The sequence below is a fragment of the Orbicella franksi genome, chromosome 9 (assembly GCF_964199315.1).
Source record: "Orbicella franksi chromosome 9, jaOrbFran1.1, whole genome shotgun sequence".
Classification (NCBI taxonomy): domain Eukaryota; kingdom Metazoa; phylum Cnidaria; class Anthozoa; order Scleractinia; family Merulinidae; genus Orbicella; species Orbicella franksi.
The window spans coordinates 25,344,718-25,350,717 of record NC_138153.1 but is presented as its reverse complement, the minus strand read 5'-3'; the positions used below and the strand labels follow the sequence as shown (position 1 = coordinate 25,350,717).

The window sequence follows — 6,000 nt, the reverse complement described above, 5'->3', positions numbered from 1 at the left end:
TAGGCTTTGAACAGACACTGAACTCATTACCAGTGTTTGACACCTCATTGGAATGAACATGAACATTGAACAGCTATCTTAATCTTAATTTATTCAATTTCGCACCTCTACCATTGGTATAAATTAGTTTACTTTTCGCACAAATATTTTTTAACTTGAAAATGGTGCCAGGATGACACCGAAACGTCGTTGCTCAGTTTTTTCGCTAATCTTTATTGTTAACTGTTCTTCTTTCCAATTGCTTAAATTGGAAAATTTACTGCGATGATCATTCGTCACTTTAACAAACATGATTCCCGGGCGAGGTTTTATTCTGCGTTTTTTGTTCTTTTGGACCTTTTGCATTCAAAAGTTGGAATGTTTTAGCTCTGGTCACTGTTTTGTTTTTTTTTTTCTGGAAATCGAGGGTGCTTACCAATTAGCAAAAAATCCACAAATTTCGGTTGAGAGTCAAATGTAACGTACAGTAATTTTCCGGAAAATCAGTTCGGACAATGTAGACTACTCAGAGGTAGTCCTCGTTTACCGTTCAGAACGGAATGGCGGAAATTTCCTTACCATTTGCTAAATTTCCCGGTTTGCAATTTCTCATTCGACAGAAAACAATAACGGGAAATCGAATTGCAAACGGTTGGTTTGCTGATTTTGGAAAAAACCCTTACAACGGGTACCCGCGGGTAAACACCCTAAACCAACAGACGGTTTACCTGAAAACGCGCATGCTCTTCGTTGACCTCGCAATGAATTTATTCAAAATTTGCAACACGTGAAACCAAGCAAAATAAGATGGATTAGGAAAGCGTTTGTGTTGCACGTAGAGTTGAAATTTTTAGGAATTCACAAGCTACAGAAGATCAAGAAGAACCTTTCGCTTTGAATACGATATTGTACTTTGTATTTGTATTTGCATCGACTGGAAATGCCGGTGCCGCTTACAAGAGCAAGCTCGAGGTAAGGTTAGCAAACGAATCGTCTTCAAACTCCCAGAAACGCCAAAGTTTAATTTAGTAGCTTGTGGATGGTTTCCTTTCTCGTGCTGGGCCTGATTCAATGTAACCTTTTATTCGTTCAGTTGTGCGTATTAAAAAATTAAGGGTGGGAAACTTGTTTTGGTGTAGGACTACTGTACAATGCGAAAGAAGAATGGCCGCTGTACATTTTACCATAAACACCTTGCAAACTTAACGCAGCCAATTTAGGCATATTCGAAAGTCTTATTTTTACCCAGTTTTTCCCCGTAATATTAAGCAGCATTGTTCATTATAGGTTTGAAGTTTTTAGAGGTATTCTGTGGTTTTTAAGAGGGTGCACTCGGATTTATTCCCGGGTGGGGGGGGAGGGTACTCCCTTATATGGGCTATATAGGTATGTGCGACCTCAAAGGGTATGGTTTTTCAGCTTTTTTGGTCATAAATAGGGTGTCGATTTTCGCTGATTTTGACCATTTTGGTCATAAATAGGGTATGGTTTTTGCACTCTAGCCTTGATATGGGTATGTTTTTAAAAAGAAGCCACTTTTTCGTCATTATCGAAAAGAAAATCAGCAAAAGCCCTTCACATATTATGTTTACGGTAATTTAACATTGGTCTGAACTAGGGAACTTATTATTTCGATGGTCTGAAACAAGGTTTTGATTTAAGGGTTAGGTCATAAATAGGGTTTCAAATTTTTGGTCAGGTCATAAATAGGGTAGGGAATATCGCAGATTTTGGTCATAAATAGGGTAAGGGTTTTGGGAAGTGGGCCGCACACCCCCACCCGATTTTTCTGGAAGTACCCCCCCCCCCCCCCCCCCGCCTTGTGGATTTATTACATGCAAACCTTGGGCCATAGGGTTTTATACCCCTCTCCCCCAACCCCAGGGATGTGAGGTTCTGGCATTTGCATCTTCAATAGAGAACAAATATGCCGCTATATGAGCCAATTTCAGTTTATCAAATGCCATTCCCATCTGTTGGTTCATACTGGAAAATTATTTCACTTTTAAAACAGTAAAGTTTATTCACACACATTGTTTTCTTTTTTTTTTATCTAGTATTTTTATTTTGTCTTACAACATAGGGTGGCGAATAATTTAGCTCTATTTAGTGGAGTTAATATTCTGAATGACTAATTTCCTCTATGAGATGCACCTCCAGGGATTCATGGTAGTTGTATTCATCTGGGACTGGATATTTATTTTGATGAATACAACTTCAGTTCAACCCCTGTCAAACTGCCACAATCAGGGAAATGATTAGTGACTGCTTAAAGGGGTTGGTGGCTTAATGTAGGTAAAAGCAATAGAAAAGCCCTCATGGGGACTCTGATTACTCCAGGACCACCTAATAGGGGGGCGGCCATTATAGGGGTTCAACTCTACCATGATTCCCTATCTCATAGAGGGAATTTGCCACTGTGGATTACAAGAATTTCAGCAGGTACTCTGTAGCTGCAATCTTTCCAGTTTTCTCAATTTTATGTTCTTTTAGTTGAATTGGTGATTCTCCAACTTGAGATAGGCGGGGAATAAGAGAGGCTTTTGATACTTCAGGAAAACGTTGTTATTGTTATTCCATCTAAGACAGACCCTACAGGTACAACTTCATAAATCAAGCTTCCGCCATCATTTTTCAGCACTGAGCAGAGATAAATACCCTTGTCTCGGTTAGTTTTTCTCATTTGCATTACAATGTAATCCAAGGTGAATTTAAGGCAATTTCAGGCTGAAACTGCAAATAGCCCAAAATTACCAAGTTGCACACCTGCTTGATTATACATGTATATTGTAATGCAAATGAGAAAAGTTAAAGTGTGAAAAAATGGACTACAGTATATCTTTAAAGCACAATCAAGAATTGTTTTGCTACCTGCAACTTTATGCAATTACATCAGCAGCCAGAAATTCTGATCCTACCAACATGCATGGCTCGGTCCCATTTCCTATGTTTATCAATTGATAAACATAGGTTATCTTTGTCCTGTCTAATTCTTAGCATCATTGAAATGATTGAATATAATTATATTTTGCTTGCTCCAACAGTTTTACTTCATTAACAATTGCAAAACTTACAACAAGATTGGAAAGGAAGTTAGCGGCATCATGATAGCAAATGGTGAGAACAGTTTTCTTTTTTAGTAAAATTAGTATTCCTTCAACTGAGGGACTGTGGAATGTTTGAATTTTCTTGTTCTGAGAAGTCTTAAGCCCGGTTTTCACTAGCGACGCAAGCACAAGCGTAAGGACAATTGCAAACACAATAATTCTTATTCACCGTGAAAACGGCCTCAACCCAGGCATAAGCACAAGGATCAATTTTTTTTCTTTTTCTTGTGCTTGCGCTAATGCTTACCTTTGCACTGCAACAAGTGAAAACGAAATACCACTCAGGCAAAACAAAAGTACAAGGATATTTACCACACGTGGTTATGTTTGGCCGATGAAAACACTGAATCCTGATTACCTCGTGCCTAAACAGTTTTCCAAAATTGCAGAAGGTTCAGATGATTTTGCCTGTGCTTGTGTTTGCGTCGAATTTCGTTTTCACTTGGGTCATCCCTATTGCTTGCATCTGTGCTTGCGCTTGTGCTTGCACTTGTGCTTTCACTTGTGCTTGCAATTGTGCTTGCGTCAGTAGTGAAAACCAAGCTTTAGAGGCTCTCCCTTAAAGCAGCTTGTTTTCTTTCCTTTTGGGTGACACAGAGAAGTAATTTGAGTAGGCTGGAACTGGCTACTCGCATCAAAAACTGAATTGCTTTGGAATGTGTCACCTTTAAATAAGTTTATAAATACTGGTATCTTGAAAGAAAATAATATTGTTGTTGTTTCAGAAATTTCAGCTAAAAATTTGACCATTAAGGGTGGCGATTGTATTCTTATTCAATGCTTCAGGTGACTTTACTAACACAACTCCCTCTTTTAAGCTAACAAAATATGGCCCAGCAAAAGTTTTCCCGCAAAAATACGACTCTTTTTTCTTACACTCATTTCCACTCACTTTGCCCCAATTTTGGTGGAGCCATATTATTTTATTCACTTCACTCAATGGACTGAGGAAAACAAGGGACTGCTCTTAGTCTAACAAGCACATAGCTTGTCAACATTTTCACCCAAAGTTAACAATATTTTCACAGAAGTTAATTCAGTTTTTCTTATGCTCAAGTAGTTTGATTGCCTTTCGTGTATAGAAAACTCCCTCTTTTTTGGCCACTCTAAAAGTGGATCTGCAAGTACTTAACAGGAATCGCACTTATCACAGCTGGTGAAATTAGCACCCAAAGTTTAAGTCAGCAGTGACTGACATCAAGAACAGCTCCTCAGTGTCCCTTTTTAAACATAAACTAAAAACGTTCCTTTTTAAAAAAGCATTTTTATAACTCTTTAGCAACATTTTTTTATTTTTACTTTATTAGTCTTAAGTGTTTTTAATATTTCTAACTGTAAAGCGCTTTTGAACTTTTAGGATATTGGCGCTATATAAATATTTTATTATTATTATTATTATTATTATTATTATTATTATTATTACTACACTATCACATCACAAGTCTAGTGAACTTTGCTCATTACACGACTACACCAAGGGATCCACTTACCCTAACCCTCACCCTACAACAGCACAACTCTACTTAATCGGACTCAACTCTACTGTACCTTCTCAAGTCAACTCAACTGTACCAAACTCGTTGCAACCCTATTGCAGTCTACCCAACTCTCCTAAACTCTACTATACCATCTCGACTCAACTTAACCAGACCCAACCCTACCCAACTCGACCCAACTCAACTCAACTGGACTCAACTTGACCCAACTCGAGCCTACTCTACTAAGCTCAGTCCAACTGGACTACACCTTTTCATCTTGTTTAACTCTACTACACCATCACAACTCTACTCAAGTCAACTTAACTTGACCCAACTCTACTAAACCATCACAACTCAACTCAACTCCACTCAGCTCGTCCCAACTCAAGCCTACTCTACTAAGCCCAACCCAACTCAACCCAGCTGGACTACACCTTTTCATCTTGACTCAACTCTACTTTACCATGTCAACTCTACTCAAGTCAACCTAACTCGACCCAATCTACTTTCACCATCACAGCTCAGCTCAACTCAACTCAGCTCAACTCCACTCAGCTCAACCCAACTTGAGCCTACTCTAGTAAGCTCGACCCAGCTGGACTACACCTTTTCATCTTGACTCAACTCTACTTCACCATCAGAACTGTGTATTCAATGGAAAAGCAATCAAGTTTCTGACATTTGCAACCTTTATTAAGAGAATACATTTTCTACGTAGGAAAAAAAAAGTCCAAAGGGGTCAATGTTGCTGTCTTTTCTTGTGCTTCTCGTGTTGCTGTTGAATTTTAGTGATGCATTTGATTCCCTTGTCACTGATTAGAAATTCCTGTGTGGCTGGTTTCTGGGGTCGTGTCGTTTGTGGCTTTTAACCCTTGGAAAGCCTCTGTACTTTATGCTGGGTGACCACGTGCACTGCAAGAATCTGTTCACAGGAATTAGGAAGAAGCAAACTACCCAGTGACATAAATCCTATTAATTTTTTCCCTTTTCCTACAATGCAGTTATTCTGCATTCTGAACAAGTGCTTCTTCTGAGAACGGTGAAATTTGACTCTCCATAAAATTTGTTTGCTGTCACATTGCAAGGCAATTATGTAGGTGGCTTGCAAACTCTGGCATGCAGACATGTGCCCAACAAAGCGAACTGGTCTTTTTAGCCACATTGACTGAAGCAGCCTTTATTGTGAAATTGTTTAAAAAGAACCTAAAAGAAAAATACGAGACCTACTGGTATAAAGGTTTTGATAAGAGTAAACCAGATAGTTTAGAAAAAAAATAAGTTATTTGACAAGTAAATTTCGTTTAGATTTGTTGTCATCCTTTTTTCATTGGGAGAGGTCGTTACAAGAGGGTACCTGGAGATGAGAGATTTTATACTCAACAAATGATCAGTGATCAGTGATTGTTCGATAGAATGTAACCACCCATCACTTTCAT

At 38.5% G+C, this 6,000-nt stretch overlaps 1 long non-coding RNA gene across 1 annotated transcript in view; it reads left to right on the top strand.

Moving 5' to 3' along the window:
- Positions 1-690: 690 nt before the first annotated feature.
- Positions 691-6,000, top strand: part of LOC145496532 (uncharacterized) — an 8,573-nt gene continuing 3,263 nt past the window's right edge. Inside the window, exons 1-2 of the long non-coding RNA XR_014050558.1 lie at positions 691-951; positions 3,024-3,096. This is a non-coding gene — a long non-coding RNA (uncharacterized LOC145496532). The remainder of the gene's footprint in view (positions 952-3,023; positions 3,097-6,000) is intronic.